Here is an 18,679-nt window from a genome sequence, read left to right as displayed (position 1 = left end):
AAAATCTATTGCTCACATTGAGGTCCACTCTTGGTTGGTGCTGTAGAGTTCTATGGGCTTTGACAAATGTATACCTTGTATCCATTATTATAGTGTCATTATAGAATAGTTCACTGCCCTAAAATTCCCCTGTGCTCCACTTCCTCATTCTCCCATTTTAGCCAAACCACTGACAACCAGTTATCCTTTAACTATTTCTAGTTTTGCCTTTTCCAGCATGTAATATAATTGGAATCATACAGCATACGCCCTTTCAGATTGGCTTCTTTCACTTAGCAAAGTGCATCTAAGATTCCTCCGTGTTTTTTGTGGTTTGATAACTAATTTCTTTTTATCACTGAATAATATTCCATTCCATAGACGCACCACAGTTTATCTGCCCATGCCCTATTGAAGGACATCTTGATTGCTTCTAGATTTTGTCAACTACAAACAAAGATGCTCTAAACGGTCATGCAAAGGTCTTTGCCTGGATGTGAATTTTCAGCCAAGTTGTTTAAATGCCTGTGAGCATGATTTCTGGATTGTATGTCAGGAGTGGCTGTAGCATTTTGCATTCCCACCAGCAATGAACAAGAGTTCCTGTTGCTTCATATCCTTGCCAGCATTTGTTATTGTCAGTGTTTTGGATTTTGGCCATTCTGATTGGTGTGCAGGGGTATCACTGTTGTTTTAATTTGCAATTCTTTAATAATATATGTTGTTGAGCATCTCTCCACAGGCTTATTTGCCATGTGTATATCTTTTTCTTTCTTCTTAAGTACACTTCACGCCCAGCACAGAGCCCAATGCGGGGCCTAACCTCATGACCCTGAGATCAAGACCTGAGCTGAGATGAAGAGTCAGACTTTGAGCCACTCAGGCATCCTATCTGTATGTCTCCTTTAGTGAAACATCTGTTAAAATCTTTGGCCTCTTTTTTTTTTTAATGTTTTTAATGTTTTTATTTATTTTTGAGGCAGAGCATGAGCAGGGGAGGGGCAGAGAGAGAGAGGGAGACACAGAATCCGAAGCAGGCTCCAGGCTCTGAGCTATCAGCACAGAGCCCGACGTGGGGCTCGAACTCACGGACTGTATGATCATGACCTGAGCCAAAGTCGGATGCTTAACCGACTGAGCCACCCACGTGCCCCTCTTTGGCCTCTTTTTTAATTGAGTTGTTTGCCTTCTTATTGTAGGTTTTAAGAATTCTTTGCATATTTTGGAAACAAGTCCTTATAAAAATGGTTTTGCAACCATTCTTTCCCAGCCTGTGGCTTATCTCTTCATTCTTTTAACAGTGTGTCTCACAGAGCAGTTTTTAATTTTAATAAGGTCTAACTTATAATTTTGTTTGCATGGACCATCCATTTGGTATTATATCTAAAGCTCCTCACCAAAAGATCTTCTCGATTTTTTCCACTTAGTGTTATTATGAATTGTGATAATCACTTTTTTGAAGTTCTAATAGTTCTCACAGTTTTTGAAGTTCTGATACTTGTAATTCTAATAATTGTAATTTAGATTACATGAATCTCTTCAATATTGTTTCTGGGTTCTTTTAAAGGAGCCCACTGATCTTTGAACACATTCTTACTTTCAAGTACTATATGCACACATTAAAAAATCTGCCCTTGGGGCGCCTGGGTGGCTCAGTCGGTTAAGCGGCAGACTTTGGCTCAGGTCATGATCTCACCGTCCGTGAGTTCAAGCCCCGCGTCGGGCTCTGTGCTGACAGCTCAGAGCCTGGAGCCTGTTTCAGATTCTGTGTCTCCCTCTCTCTGACCCTCCCCTGTTCATGCTCTGTCTCTCTGTGTCTCAAAAATAAATAAACGTTAAAAAAATTTTTTTTTAAATAAAAAAATAAAAAATAAAAAATCTGCCCTTCTGGTAAAACAAATTATAATCCATTAAATTACTTGACAAATGTTTATTGTGCACTTATCATGTGTCACACTCTGCTTTAGGGGTCGGAATAGGAACAAAATCTAGAAAGGCCCTGAAGCAGTGGTATCTTTGACATGCTCATGGAGTAGCAAGGAGGCTGGTGTACTTGGCAGTGGGGGACCATTTGTGGTAGAGGAGCGTGGGGGTATTGCGTAGGACTGCGAAGATTATTATAAGGACTTTGACTTTTACCCTGACACATAGGAAACCTGTTCAGAGGCTGGCACAGAGGAGGGATGTTATCTAACTTACATGTACATTTAGCCTCTGTGTTGAAAATATACTCACAGAAGCAAGGTCAGAAGATAGAAGGTTTAGTAGATAATGCTGGGAAGAAGTAATGTAGAGTAGAGATGCTAAGAAATCCTTAGTGTACATAAGCTTTTGTGGGCAGGGACAACTAGATGTGCTTAGGAATTAGATATGAATTAGACTGAAAGAGGAACCCAGGACGATGCCCAGGTTTTTGGTCCACACAGGAAAAAAAAAAAAAAAAAAAAAAAAGCGCTTTGCCAGTGTTTGAAATAGAGAAACACTGAGGTCTGGCAAGTTTTGAGGGAAGATTAGGAGTTCAGTTTTAGACTCGTTATGTTGAATATTTATTAGACATCTAATTAGAGATCTTGAGTAGGGATTAAATAATTCTACAAGTGAGGGGTTAGATCTGGATTGAAGTAATACATTTAAGCTTCTTCAATATGTATCAATGATATTTAAAACTTTGAAACTGAGATCACCAAGGGAGAGGGCAGATACAGAAGAGAAGAAATCCAAGGACTGAGAATGTCAGATTTTCATCTTCTGGTCTGGCAGCATGCGGCAAAGGGGTCTCTAGAAACAGATGAAGAGGAAGTCCTCCTTTCCCCCCTCCTTCAAGGTATAGACAAATTGTTCACCTACACATAAATCTGTGGAGAGATTCTCTTCTATAGCTATGTGATAGTATAAACTGTTGATAAAGTAAGTATCATAATCTAATTTAACGGAGCAATCTGAATATGCACATAAAGATAAGCACCAAAATAAAAAAAATGTGTAAGTGTGTATATGCTTTAGTAAACATTTTGACAATAGGGTTTTGATTCCTATTTGGCTTAGTATTTATTTTATTGTTACCTAATTCTTAATTAAACAAAAGACTTCACTCATCTATTCTTTTATTCAATAGGTATTTACTAAGTGTCTACTGTGTTTGAAGTATTTTTGGCTAAATCCTGTGGCATAAACATTGTTACTTTTAGTTATTTTTCTACTCCTTATGTTTTCAAAAACTCACATTTGGATTTCTTAGCAGAAGGCAAGTGTGAATATTGTTATTTTTAGAGAGTTGAAAATAGATATGCAAAAATCAAATATATATGCATTTCCTCTGTTTTACAGCCACAGCAATATCAGCAGAATTTCATGTTCAGAAACTTTGTCATAAAAAAACGATTTAGAAAAATCCCACTACTGGTACATCCAAAGATTTTATAAAGTCAAATGCATTAAATTACTTTGAGTTTGAGAAGCCATTTAAATATTGCAGTCATGAGGTCCTTTGGCAATAACCTCGAAGAGCAGAAAAATATCCTGGGAATCTCACTGCTTTACTCTTGAAGTTCCTCCTTCTTGTAGGTCTCCACTGACCCATATCAACTACTGTTGGGCTCTTGGTCCTAAACTAAATACATGGGCCTTTCTTGATGCTCAGAATCCTTGTCATTTTCATTTGCTTAAATATAAAGCCTCAGTGTTACTTATTATAATAATTTTTTGATGATAACTGTGAGGACAAATTTTTTGTAAAGCTGAAGATTTAATTCTAGATCACTTCTACACTTCCAGGGTCTCACAAATTAAGTGAACATAGTGACAATAATTCAGTGAAAAGCGATTCATTCTCATCGATAACATGCCCCTTTGAACTTTAAAAAGGTAGCGAAATTGAGTTGATACTGAATTGCCATCTTACAAAATACCCATAATAGCAGTGACTAAACAATTTGCATTTCCACTTCTTAAAAACAAATGATCCCAAGCCATTCAAAGTTCTTCACAAAGCATGAAATTACCTCCTGTTCCCGAGTCACAAAATGGCACTGGAACATAAACTCAAGGTGAAGATCCAGAGGAATATGAAGAACATTTGCCTACTTGCAGATGTGCAAAGAAAGGCTCCAGTATATGCCAAGCCCTCAAAAAACTCCCAAATTGCTAGGAAATAGTCAGAAGCCTCATGCTTCTGGGCAACAGAGTTCAGAAATCACTAATACAGGAAATTTCTGCTGCAGAGAATGCAAATCAACTCAGAAACAAAAAAGTTTAAATGTCATTACTTGCACTCAATGAAAAAGACATATTTAGAAATGCCAAGAGATCGATAACTAAATGCCAGACTTTCCACAAATTGTTCATGAAAGTTACATCTATTCACTGAACTGTAGAAAATAAGGAATGCCTTAATATTTGTTGGTCTGAATTTTGGTGCTACACAAACTTAAAGAAATCAATGCGTAACATGTGCAACTTTTAAAGGTTAACAAACATAAAATAAAATGATACCTAGGAAAGTCGAAAGAAGACCGTAACAGAAAAACAAACAAGCAAACACAAACAAAAAAGTTCTTAAAAAGTCATACAAAATGGATAAAAGTCATACAAAAATACATAGCTTAACAAGATGCAAGTTGATTTTTTTAAAGGACTAATAAAAGGGCCAATCTTTGTTAAAATGGACTATGATTAAAATGAATAAAGGCAAAAATGTTGAGGCGTAGTTCTTGGTATCCAAATTTTGTTTGTTAAAAAAAGGATATTATGAAGAAATAACTTGTTTGAAAATTTAGGCAATATTCAGTTATCTGCCTTTAATTTATTAGTATATTTTTCTATATTATGATTTTCCCTTTAGCTTCGATGTGCCTCACAAGTTGTGATATTGTCATTAAATTCAAAATAATTTGTAACTTTCATTATGACATTTGGAGCCATTAATTTATATGGAAGTGGGTTGTGTTTTTGATTAATGAGTAATTTATTAACAACAAAATGCTCAGGCTTTAAGGATATGATGTATAAGTTTTGACACTTATGTGACCACCATTCTGATCACTATATAAAATATCTCCAACATCCCACTAATTTTTCCTGCACTCCTTTGTGGTTAAATACTTCACCTTTCTCCAAGTGGCAACCACTGTTTTGATTTCTGCCATAATATAAACGGATTATAAGGTATATGGTGTTTTGTATCTGACTATCTTGTTCCAAATAGTTTTTTGAGTTTCACCTATTATGTTGTGTCCATCAGTAGTTCATTATTTTATAGTAGTTAGTAGTAAATTCCATTTTATTAAAGTACCTTGCTATGTTTATTCATTCTCTCTTGATAAACATTTGGTTTACTTTCAGTGTTCGCCTATGAAAGGAATGCTTTGAATGTTCTTGTACAAGTCATTTTGTGGACATAAATAATCATACCCTTGGGTCATCTCTGTTCTTGTCTTCATTTTGATAGTTTTTGTTGTGGAACTTGAAAAGCTTATTCTACATTTTTATGGAGAATCATAAGACCGAGCACAGACAAAATACTTCAGATAAAGAGAATAGACAAAATACTCAAGATGAAGAAAGAAGAGGAAGGTGAAGAAGAAGAAGAAGAAGAAGAAGAAGAAGAAGAAGAAGAAGAAGAAGAAGAAAAGGAGACCAAGGAGAAGAAAATAAAAGAAAGGAGAGGAAGAACCAGGCAACTGGGTGGCTCAGTTGGTTGAGCATCCGACTTCAGCTCAGGTCATGATCACACAGTTCGTGGGTTGGAGCCCTGCGTCAGGCTCTGTACTGACAGCTTAGAGCCTGGAGCCTGCTTTAGATTCTGTGTCTCCCTCTCTCTCTGCCCCTCCCCCATTCGTTCTCTCTCTCTCTCTCTCTCTCTCTCTCTCTCTCTCAAAAATAAATAAACATTAAAAAAAATTCAAGAAAGGAGAGGAAGAAGAAAAAGAAAATTCTTAGCAGATATCATACAATGTTTGTGAGGCTGTAAGAATGAAAGAAATATGTTATTGAAAGAAGTATAGACAAATAGACAACTGGAACAGAATAGAGAGCCAAGAATCAGGCTTTCATAAAAAATAGATCCTTGCAAGACACAAATCACTATTAGGAATGATACAGGGATGTCACTGTAGATCCTAAAGCCATTAAAAGTATAAACAAGGGAATACTAGAATAAGCTTTTCAAGTTCAACGCCCACCCAAAATAGTGGAAATCTGCATTTGCTACTGTGAGCTAGGAAGCTTTTCAATACTTAAAGGTCTTCTGGTAAGATCAGTGAGTGTATTAAATGTTAACCTTTCGATGCTATATAAAGATATATCCAATGTTCGAAAGATCTACATGTCTCAATGAACGAATATGTTCTAAATTATCAATGACGGTATTACAAAATCATACATGGATAAAGAGTAATCGAAATGTGTATGATGGACAATATATTTTAGTGTGGTAAGGCATGGAAGTGCAGTTATAGCTTCATGTTCCACATTACAACTAACCTTGAAAAAAACTTTGGCTTGTCAAATTTTGGTATAGTATCAAAGAAAGGATTTTACAATTATGCAGAAAAAGCATGAAATATCCCTCTCTTTTCTAAGGCATTAATTATTCCTCCCTTTTCTGTATGGAACTGGATTTTCTTCATCTATTTCAACCAAAACAATATATTTCAACAGATCAACTACAGAAGCAGTAATGATAAGTCAGGTTAATTCCATTAAGCCAAACATTAAACAGATATACAAAAATATAAAATAATGCCACACTGCTCACTAAATTTTTTTGTTTTGAAAAATAAAGTTATTTTTCTCTAAACATTTTATTTATATAGAATATATTCATTATTTTCAAATGAATTAATCAATGAATATTTCACATTTTCCTCTTTAAACTTCTAATTTGAAAAATGCTGATGGATATAACCCATATAAACCAAAGTGCTTTGAGATCTTCAGTTACTTTCAGGATACTAAGAAGTCCTGAGATCAAAAACCTTGAGAACAACCACCCTAGGAAAATACCCATACAAATGTCATTAGACAAAAATGTTCATGACAACTCTATTGGTAACAGTTAGAAAACTGTTAACAACCCCAATATACTGGTATACAACATCAAAGATGAATAAGTTATGATATAATTATGTACATCATGCCAAAAGTTAGTGCAGGGAAAATGGATGAATGATAGAAACATTATTGAATCTCAGCAATAAAATTTTGAGCAAAAAATGCATGTGGCTACAAACTAAATTAGTATGATCTCATATGAAGTTAAAAGATGCCAACTAGATAAAATATTATCAAGAATAATATTTGGTAAGAAGAATATATTTGGAAAACTTATAAACCTAATCAAGGGAATGGTAGACACAAATTCAGAATAGTGTTTCCCTGGGAAAGGAGCAGGTGGTTGACATTGAAGAGGGACATGCAAGGGATTTCCAAGGTAATAATAATATTCTGTTTTTAAAAATGTCATGTTGTGTATGTGAGTTTTTGATTCATTATTATTATGTATATCTTACCAACGTTTAAAAATATTTAAGGACAAATTACAATTTAAGAGAATATATTTGCAAATATATAACAAAACATTAAATTATGAAAATATATGGAGTTTTTCAAATAAAATAAGAGATTGGGAAATCAAATAAAAAATGAGAATGGACATAAACAAGCAATTGGTAAAAGAAATAAAAAGTGATAAGATGTTTAACCTTTTAGTAATCAGGAAAATGGTAATTATAATGTGTATATTGGGTATACATCATATATCTTACTGGTTTAAATATTATACAGTGTTTCCAAGGGTGTAAAAAGGTCATAAACTATTGGTTGTAGTATAAATTTAGAAGAATTAATCAAAATGTGAAGTTGCCATACGGTGCCTCAGCTAATCTATATCTGTGAATCTGTTCTAAAGATCCTGCCCATGTACACAAGATGGATGAAAGGAATAGTCTCAGCAGTACTGCTTATGATAGTAAATTATGGAAAGCAGCTTAAGTTCCGTCTTAGGGAAATGATCAGATACTTGGGTGAAGATCCCATATTACATGACATACTACGGTAACCTGTTGAAAAGAATGAGGTGCTCTTAAATATCCTGAAATGTAAAGATATCCAGGATACTGTTAAAGAAAAGAAGCAATTTTGAAGACAACATATATGACATGATCAAACTCATCTACAAAAATGGGGAAATGGTGTATGTATGAGTGAATAGGAAAAACTGCCAAGAGTATTGAGGGCAGTTCAATGTACAGAGTAGCAAGTTTTCACATTTCATTCTCCATAGTTTAATAATGCTGAAAATTTTTTACATTGAGTATATGTTTGATGAGCCGTTGGCTTTATAATATATAAAAAATTTACACAAAATAGTAATACACAAAAAGGCCATTAATCAAAAGAAAGATTTGGAACAATACAAATGAACTTAAAAATGGATGAATGAATACTTACCTAAGACATGGAAATATTAGGGATATAAGTGGGGACACAATGAATGGATTTTAAATAGATACAGCAAAAGTAATCATATGCTACTTTATCAGAATAAACATCTGTAGAAAAACATCCCTTAAACTAGATCCACATTACTAAGAACAATGCCATGATCTTCATTGGCCAATTCCACATCAGCAGCTATGACAAAATACAAGTATAATAATGATGAAATTTTTGAGTTGCAAATAAGCTATTCCCAGCCCAGGTTTTGAAAAAAAAAATCAATATTATTGTAGCATATTACATTGGAATGGTGATAGGTTAGAAAATATATGTTATTCTGTATAGTATCTAATACATTTAATTCTTCACCAGGTCCTTTGGAATAAATTCCTTGCCACGCAGTATTATTAATTATGTCAACATCAGACATTTATGCTACTTAGTATTCTGCAGTGAGCCAAGAAAATCCTTCAATGAGTTAACTTTCCCTCAGGATTAAGAATTTCATTAGAAACTAACAGCAATTAAAATATGTCTGAAAGAAGTTAGTGACATCTGTATGGAAATAATGGCGCCTGGAAGATGTCTCCATTATTCTATCTTGGTTGCCAGAGATACGGATGACAGGAAAATAAGAAATAGATCTTGGTCCTTTCCCTTCACACACACATACATCCAAATCTTTACATGACTTGATTCCAAAATATACAGGAATAAAACATCTTTTCTATTTCTGCTTCAAGAAAGCACAAATTTTTACTCCCGGGCATTTTTTGTCACTTATCGTTTCTGATATTCTAAATCTCAGAACATGATAATTTATTCCATCACAAAGGGAGAAAGTTATTCATTTATGTCTACTCTCAAGTCATATCAGAGAGAATTTAAGCACTTTGGCGTCTCCATATTTTATGTGAAATGTTTATAAATAATTAATAAAAGATTCCGAGAAATTGGTGCTGAAGACTGAAAGCACGCATGGAAGCGAGTGAAATGGAGACAAGTTTGCCCTAAAAATAAATAAAATTTCAGAAACCCTTAGGCATTGTTTTAGTCGGGATATTGAAATGGACTCAGTTTTACTTGTGGGTGATGTATCACACCCCAGTGCTTGGTTGTGTGGTGGGTCCTGGAAGGTCGGAGCCTTCTAGAAGCAATTAAAATCAAATTCCCAAGTCATCTTAACAGCAGAACTAAGTAGAATGGCCATACCAGGCATTTTATATGGTGACAGCCTGGCAGCATGTGTCAGTGAGGAAGAGATGATCCTGACATGTGACACGAGCCAATGTGAGAGCCCAGAGGTAGATCCAAGGCCTCAAAGTTTTAACAATGTAAGGAGTCTTTTTTAAATTGTTAAAGAATTGTTAAATTTTAAAGCAAAATAATTTTAAAAACTGCAAATACACAATTAGATTTTAAAGTAAATACTTAGGGGGCGCCTGGGTGGCGCAGTCGGTTAAGCGTCCGACTTCAGCCAGGTCACGATCTCGCGGCCCGTGAGTTCGAGCCCCGCGTCAGGCTCTGGGCTGATGGCTCAGAGCCTGGAGCCTGTTTCCGATTCTGTGTCTCCCTCTCTCTCTGCCCCTCCCCCGTTCATGCTCTGTCTCTCTCTGTCCCAAAAATAAATAAACGTTGAAAAAAAAATTTAAAAAAAAAAAATAAAGTAAATACTTAGAATAAGATGAAATCAAAAAATTACAGTTTCAAGCTAATAATTGTCACAAACATAAAATCCAGAAACATAACCTATACTTCTATCTGCCATATCTTTACTATAATTTTTCCTGCAGTTTTGGGGCTTATTCTGATGGTCTCTTTGTTTGAAAATATTATTGCAATATTGTTTTTAACTTAAGGATAGAAATACAATTCAGTTTCTCCTCTAGCATGAGTGATCAAAATTTATATTTTATTATTAATATTTGGCATTCATAAAGCTTTTACTTGCCACACATTTTCACTTTGTGTGTGTGTGGTTTTGTTTGGATATTTAACACGCAGGACCTTAATTCCATTTTGCTTAATTTCCATCAAAAAAAGAAAGAAATATGATGCTTACAATTGTATATGCTACATTTTAAGAATATTTCTGACAGGAGAGAACATCCATATTAACAAGATATGTTATATGTTATACAAAATCTTCTCCTTGCCATTTTAATATTTGATGATTGAAAGAATTTTTCAGAGTCCACATGTTCTCATACATCTAGTGTTGAACACTGTATGTAATATTCCTTTATGGTGCTGCCTCTTTTTTTAAATTAATTTATTTATTTTGAGAGGGAAAGAGAGAGAGGGAGAGAAAGAGCACATGAGCAGGGGAAGGGCAGAGAGAGAGAATCCCAAGCAGGGTGCACTGCCAGCAGGGAACCGATGCGGGGCTTGAACTCATGAACCCGTGAGATCATGACCTGAGCTGAAATCAAGGGTCAGGCTCTTAATCAGCTGAGCCATCCAAGCATTCCTCTGGTTCTGTATCTTTGTGTCATGATGCTGGACGGTCGGGACAATGGACAATTACAGGTATTCCTGGAGGCCATTCCTGCTTTGGCGATAACTGTGTATTTCATGGAAGTGACTGTGACCTATGTAGATATGTTTTTAAACCCAAACTAAATGCCTCTCCAGCTTAACTTTTCCTTTAGCCAGATCTCAAAAATGCCTGAGGCTCCAAGCCATCTGAGAGGGAGCGGATGTGTATGGTGGAGGGGAAGTCAGAGGAAAGTCCAAGCGTGAAGAGACAGTGGTATATAACTAAATAAATTTTAAAATCTTACTTCCGCAAATATTATGGGAACCTGTGACCGTGACATGTTGATAAGGCCCATCCCAGAGTTTTGGAAGGGGGCTGGAAGTCAAGTTTCGTTAGCTTTGCAGTCTCTGCCAGAGACTCTGTGCATGTCGTGAGGCCAGTATCTTCCCTTCCTTCCCCATGGATGGCAGCAGGCTGGCATCCTATAACAAAACCTTCCTGTAGCTCCCTATGTACCCGTTGGCTGTAGATCCTTCCCACTCTAGTTTTCTAAAAAAAAAAAAAAAAAAATGTTAATAGGTTTAATAGTGAATAAGCAGGGCCACAATGGGGTGGAGAATCCTAGGAGATTTTTTTTTTTCTCCAGAACTGTTCTCAGCAGTCATTTAAAAATCTAGGGAAACCTGGGTGGCTCAGTCGGTTAAGTGACTGACTCTTGATTTCTGCTCACATCATGATCTCACAGTTTGTGAGTTCGAGCCCCTCATCCCACTCTGTGCTGATGGTGTGGAGGCTGCTTGGGATTCTCTGTCTCCTTCTCTCTCTGCCCCTCCCCTTCTTGCTCTCTCTCTCAAAAATAAACATTAAAAAGTAAAAACAAAAATACAGATGGCATTCATCAGAACTACACAGAGTATATCACCTCCACTCTTGCAGTGAAACATCTCCTACTATGTGAGCTTGTATGTTGCATATATTTACTATAACTTGTTCTGTGAATATACAGCAAATGGCTATTTATTGCAAGAAAAGGCTAAGTGGCACTGAGCCTTAGTGAGGGCATTTCTTAATTAAATTGAGTAGTAATAATCACTATAACTTTGATTAATGCTAAGAATGGTCTTAATTTTAGATCCTCATCCATTTTTTTTCTTAAAATTCACCTGCCTGCTACTCTTCTCAAGTTACTTTTATGGCTACCATATAATGAATGTGAAGTAAAATAATTTCTGAACTACTGCTGCTAGGAAGCCAAATAATGAGAATACACAAGACATGACGTGGACCTATATACTTGAAGTGGATCCATTTTCACCTTGATCTCCAATGAGGAAGGAACCCTTTCCACCAGAGGAAGTCAAAGGCATTTCTTTCTGCTTCACCTTAGCATTATAGAAAACTCTCATCCTGCAGAGAATAGAGAACGTGTTGACAATGATATAAAGAGAAAATTATATATATGTAGGACAGAGAACATTTGGATCAGAGGAAAAGAAAACCAGTCCTGGGGGATAAGGTACTGATGCTGACTCCCAGGTTGGGGGCAGTTTCAGTGGAATCAACCTGCCACGAGGAAGCAGGCTCAAAGTGTAGGTAATGGGGCCGTGGGAGGGACTGAGCACCGATCTCATGTGGTGGGCAGGTTGGGCGCTCAGCAGTGAGGGCAGAAGCCAGGCAGGAGCCATGGTGAAGGGACAGCTGGGTTAATTGAGACCATGCTTAAGTTCCATTCCTGATGGATATTGTGGAAACAGTTCCATATATTGTTCATCGGTTGGTTGAAGACATATACTATATTCCAATAGGACAGCATCCCAACATCTAAGGAGATGTATGCTAGCTGGTGCCATAATGAGCCCTCAGCTGCTTTGTTCTTCTGGGTGATGGGACACATGAAACACCAATGAATTATGGGAATAATACATTGGTGCATTTCCTAGGCAATGAGCTATCCCGGTTGGTCATGGTGTTGGATCGGATGTCAGAGCAGTGAATGACAGTTTCTATAAGTCTACAAACGGGGATTGGGTAGAAGCCCTGCAGACAGGAAAGGCATTTCCCTATCCAGAAGAGCTGCATGCCAGGGGCCAAAGGTTGTGTTGGTTTTCCTTAACAAAGACACCACATTCTAAGCACAGCTGTGATTAGCATCACCTCCTGATTAAGTGTGCTATAATTTGCTGTTATTCTCCCAGAACCTGTCCTCTGCACTAGCCAGACAAGAAGTTAAATGGTCAGGATTGCTCCCCCTCCTCACTCCCCAGAAGCTATATTAGAACAAAGATGCTTCTGGGGCTCTTACCACTTAGGGATTTACAAGGGTTTTAGGAACCTTGTGAACGCTCTCCAACCCTGTGAGCATTGAGTACTGTTCCTTTGAATAATTTCAGGTGGTTCTTTCCTGGAAGTGGGCAGTGTCCTCACATGCGTGCTCTGATAAGTGTTCTGGTCACTTGAAGATGTATCTTTCCAGACCTCTGGGGTTCTCTCCCTTTGCGGCTCTCTCTTCTCTGGTACTCTGTCCGGCCAACTAGCCCCTTGGGTCTTCCCAGGCTCTCAGCTTGCTTCCTCCACTCAGTGAGTTCGCTTGTTCCACCTAGGTTTCCCCTCCTCGAGCTGCATGCTGCCAGGAAACTCTTCAGGCAGAGAGTGGAGACCATCACAGCTTTTCTTTTTGTTTCTCATCTGTCATGAATCACACTGTTCTTAAATTTTTTTTTTTCAACGTTTTTATTTATTTTTGGGACAGAGAGAGACAGAGCATGAACGGGGGAGGGGCAGAGAGAGAGGGAGACGCAGAATCGGAAACAGGCTCCAGGCTCTGAGCCATCAGCCCAGAGCCTGACACGGGGCTCGAACTCACGGACTGTGAGATCGTGACCTGGCTGAAGTCGGACGCTTAACCGACTGCGCCACCCAGGTGCCCCTGAATCACACTGTTCTTTATGCCCGAGTTCCAGTGTTATAAAAGCCATTGTTTTATTTATTATGTCGATTTGAAAAAAAAAAAAATTAGGCTGGAGGGTAAATCTGGTTACTATCTCTCAATCTTTGGCAGGAGTGGAAATTCCCAAATTCAGTTTATTTTATTTTACTTTAGTTTAGTTTAGTTTAGTTTATTGATTTATTTTGAGAGAGAGAGAGAGAGAGAGAGAGAGAGAGAACATGCACATGAGAACAAATGCACAAGTAGGGAGGAGCAGAGCGAGCGAGAGAGAGAGAGAGAGAGAGAGAGAGAATATCAAGCAGGCTCCACATCTATCAGCATGGAGCCTGAGGTGGGGCTCAAATCCATGAACCATGAGATCATGACCTGAGCCAAAATCAAGAGTCAGATGTTTAACCGGCTGAGCCACGCAGGTGCCCCGAAATTCATTTTATTTTAAAATTTGATTTGAATGGCTGTCACCTGTGAAAAAGACATCTTCAAATATATACAGATCCAAATGAATGAAGTAACATAGTTGTCCATGCTTATTATATCATATCGCTTTTTGTTTCATTTATCAGTTACATAAAAGGTTTTTGTTAAAATGTAGCTATTGTATTTCTATCTTCCCAGATGCCAATCACTGTTCTTAAAAATAAGTGGGAATATGTTGCATTTTTATATTTAAGCAAATGATTCAAAATCCATCAAAACTATTTATTTGGAAGTATTTTGGAGAGCTTAAGTAAATCTGTGATCATATTCTTAAGTGCACAGATACGAGAGTTTTCATAGATAACACACATCATTTCCAGCAACAAAATCACATAGTGATACAAACATTAGCAGGTAGCAGTTCTCAAAATGTGCTCTGCATGACAAGGAAAGCAAGTGAGCTTGGGAGAGAGGCAGAGAGAGAGAGAGAGAATCTTAAGCAGGCTTCACACTCCGCACAGAGCCCAAACCCACAACACAGGGCTCAAACGCACCAACTGAACCATAAGACATTGACCTGAGCAGAAATCAGAGTCAGATGTTTAACCAACTGAACCACCCAGGTGCCCCACGGGGTTGTTTTTAAGAGGGTATGAGATAAACTGAAGGACTGGATAAAAATTTGCTTTTTGCTCCTTTTTCCTGCTTCTATTCTTGCTGAGACCCACTTTACACATGTCTTGTAATGCAAATAGCAATGTCCTCCTTGTAAGGGACAGGAGTTAGTGATTCTCTAGAATAAATAACATCTAAGGAAGGACCAGGTGAGAATGACAGAAGGAAGCTACCATATGTGTATTCCAGACCACCTGCACTAGACATCTCCAGGTCAGGACCCCTGGCTTTAAGGAATAATACCTGGGCCCCCGTCTTTGTTCTAACTGGTTCCTGGGTACTTGAGGGAGCACATACACCAGACCACCCACCATCTTCCATAAAAAAAAAAAAAATGCCTAGACCCTGAACAAAGCTAAGACTCTCTCTTTTCCTTTCAGAGTCTTCTGGATGCTCCATCTGTATTTCTCTCTCTCTCTCTCTCTCTCTCTCTCTCTCTCTCTCTCTCTCCCTCTCTCTCTCTCTATATATATATATATGCAATAAACTCTGACTTTGCCTCCTGCTGGCTCAAATTTGGTTTCCATCCTGCATGAAGCCAAGGACCGTCTTGGCAGGTCCTATGGGATCCTGCCCTGGGTCCTCAGACCTGGCCTGCCTGCATCACAGGTAGGTTTTCATTTTGTTAACCTCTCCTCTTTACCTTGCAGGAACAGATTAAATCTGTTTATTTTAGGCAACATATCTTCTGGGAAACATCTTAGTAAGAGTCACTTGTTCTCACTAAAAAGGTCAGCACATTGGTTTCATTGTGCTTGAAACATCACTGGAAAAAAATATAAAGGTTAGTCCACATTTTCTGGATACTTAGCTTGCAAATATTCTACTAATTGTGATGGTTCCACATTCTCATTAGCTAACATTTCAAGGCAGAAAACACACTTAATGTGAAACTCAAATTGCCTGGACAACTTAGAATCATTTTGGTTTCCCTCTTGTCATATGTGATTACATCTTCATTGTTTTTACCCCTGATATACTTGATAAAGAGCCCCAAGTGGAATAGAAATGTCTAGGGCACCTGGGTGGCTCAATTGGTTAAGTGTCTGACTTCGGCTCAGGTCATGACCTCATGGTTTGCGAGTTCGAGTGTCTCATCAGGCTCTGTGTGACAGCTCAGAGCCTGGAGCCTGCTTCACATTCTGTCTCCCTCTCTCTCTGCCCCTGCCCTGCTCATGCTCTGTCTCTCTCTCTCTGAAAAATAAACATTAAAAAAAAAAAGAAATGTCTGCCAATTTTTGTTGTTTGCTTATGAATTATTGATATTATGTTTAGACCAAGTTTTTGTTGTTGTTGTTGTTGTTTTAAGAAGATGGCAGGAAGTCTCTGGCGTGAAGCCATCACTGTCACCTCCTCTGCAGTTAGAACTTGTATGCTTCCCCTAGGATGCCTCAGTTACTGTATGTGACACATGCCTGTCTTACCTACGACCGAGTTAGGGCACCTGTATCTATCCATATATGACATGTTAATAAACCTTAATTTCTTATTTTTTTAAATTTAAAATATACACCTAGGGGCACCTGAGTGGCTCAGTCAGTTAAGGGACAGACTCTTGATGTTGGCTCAGGTCATGATCTCACAGTTCATGAGATTGAGACCTGTGTCGGGCTCTGCACTGACAGTACATGGAGTCTGCTTGGGATTCTCTCTCTTCTTCTCTCTCTCTCTCTCTCTCTCTCTCAAAATAAATAAATAAATAAAACTTCAAAAAATATATATACACCTAAAAGTTCTGAGTTTTTAAATTTTTTTTAACGTTTATTTATTTTTGACAGAGAGAGAGAGAGAGAGAGAGAGACAGAACATGAGTAGGGGAGGGGCAGAGAGAGAGGGAGACACAGAATCCGAAGCAGGCTCCAGGCTCTGAGCTGTCAGCACAGAGCCTGATGTGGGGCTTGAACCCACAGACCGCGAGATCATGACCTGAGCCAAAGTCGGACGCTTAACCGACTGAGCCACCCAGGCACCCCTAAAAGTTCTGATATTTTAATCTACATCCTGCAGCCCAGGGAGGACTGGGGTGTCTTTAGGGTATGTAGCTTACTCACCTAAATTACAAAACTCCAAAAAAGGAGAGGAGTAGACGCCTATGGCTATAGCTATAGAGTGATGGGAGCAAGGATACCACTCAGGCAACTACTAATAACAATTAACAGCCTGCAAAAAAAAAAAAAAAAAAAAAAAAAAAAAAAAAAATCTAGCCAGGACTGAAGCATAGGGATCATACTAAAAAAAAAAAAAAAAAAAAAAAAAAAAAAAAAAAAAATTAAGCACCTATTGGAAAATAAAAACAAATCCTTTGTAAAAGAAAACTCCTTGCCACTTCAAGATTAAAAATCAGGATAAGACCTAGATTATGTACTTTCTTACAACAGGAAAACCCACAGCCAAACACAGATATATCAATGAAGCTGAAACCCATCTGTCAGAACTTGTCATTCGAAGAGGCATGCACTGAGAGATAAAAACATCAAGTCATACTTTTTTTAGAAAGATTTAGCTAGGTGGGAGCTCTTTTATCAAGCCTGCCTTCATTCCCCTGACCTATAGGGGCTACTTTTTCTCAGTCTCTAATTTTAAACTTGTCCCATCAAGTTCAACATGTATGATTTTGACAATCCTTCCAAGTGTTCAAAGCTTGTTTTCAAGATATTGTGGACTTTAGGCTGCTCTTCCCTCAGTACTAGATTGTTCCAGAAGGAATGTGTGAAGAATGAATCATGGAGAGAAACCATTAGGCTGAAGAGGAGATTTACCCGAGGGTTTTGTTAACAATTGGCTTATCACCTTCCCTATTGAAATGCTCTGTTTCTCAAACCCAGAGTCAATGCTGTCAAGGTGGGGGGAGTCTGGAGGAAGAGCCATCATCTCTGGCCCTGTGTGATCTGTATGCCTTTGGCCACCCACACTGGTCCATACTGCGTGTCTCTCTTTGAAGCTTGAATCCTTGACATCAGCTTTCATCTCTGAGGAGCATGACTCTCAGTGCTTATTCTGACTGCATTGCTACAGCTCAGAGGAAAAGTTGTATGACCTCAAGAGTCTGGAATGTGCTACCAGTAACTTGAGCGGGTGGCCACTGATGTCCCTTTCTCTTCTGAGAAAAGCATTTGAGTTTCATGATGTCAGCTAATCATCCAAGCCACAAGTGTTCCAAGTTTCTAGAAGATCTCCTTTCCTTGGAGGTAAACCCCAATTTAATCATTAAGGGAGATGTTTCTATCTGACAGGTACATGTTATCAGATGATCACAGAAAAATTCCAACGGTGTAGATAGATACAGATACCAAATGATTTTTTAAATTATGTCTGCTTTTTATAAACTGATGCTTCTTCCTTCTTTTATTCTACATCATGAACATCTCTCTTAGGATGATTGGCAAGATAAGGTGGTAAGAGGAAATTAAAAATTTTAATTTTTAATTTTTAAAAACCAACAATAAATGATCCCGTATCGAACGTAAGCACAGCTCTGTAGTAGTACTGATGTGGATACAAAGGCAAAAGGACAAACTTAAATTTCCTTACAACCTATAGCCCATTGACAAGTCCTTGAAACAGGCAGAGTGACCTATTTGGAACTCAACTGCCTCAGTGTAAATGCTGTGCTAAGGGCAAAAGGCAATCCTAGCTTAACCTTATCCCAACCTCCAGTACCCTGTAAGTCTCCTTGAACATATAATATTTCCTTTGGAAATTTCCTTTATCTCTACCCTCTGCCCAAGATATACGTTAGCAATCAT

The sequence above is a fragment of the Felis catus genome, chromosome B4 (assembly GCF_018350175.1).
Source record: "Felis catus isolate Fca126 chromosome B4, F.catus_Fca126_mat1.0, whole genome shotgun sequence".
Classification (NCBI taxonomy): domain Eukaryota; kingdom Metazoa; phylum Chordata; class Mammalia; order Carnivora; family Felidae; genus Felis; species Felis catus.
Note: the sequence above shows the minus strand (reverse complement) of the source record.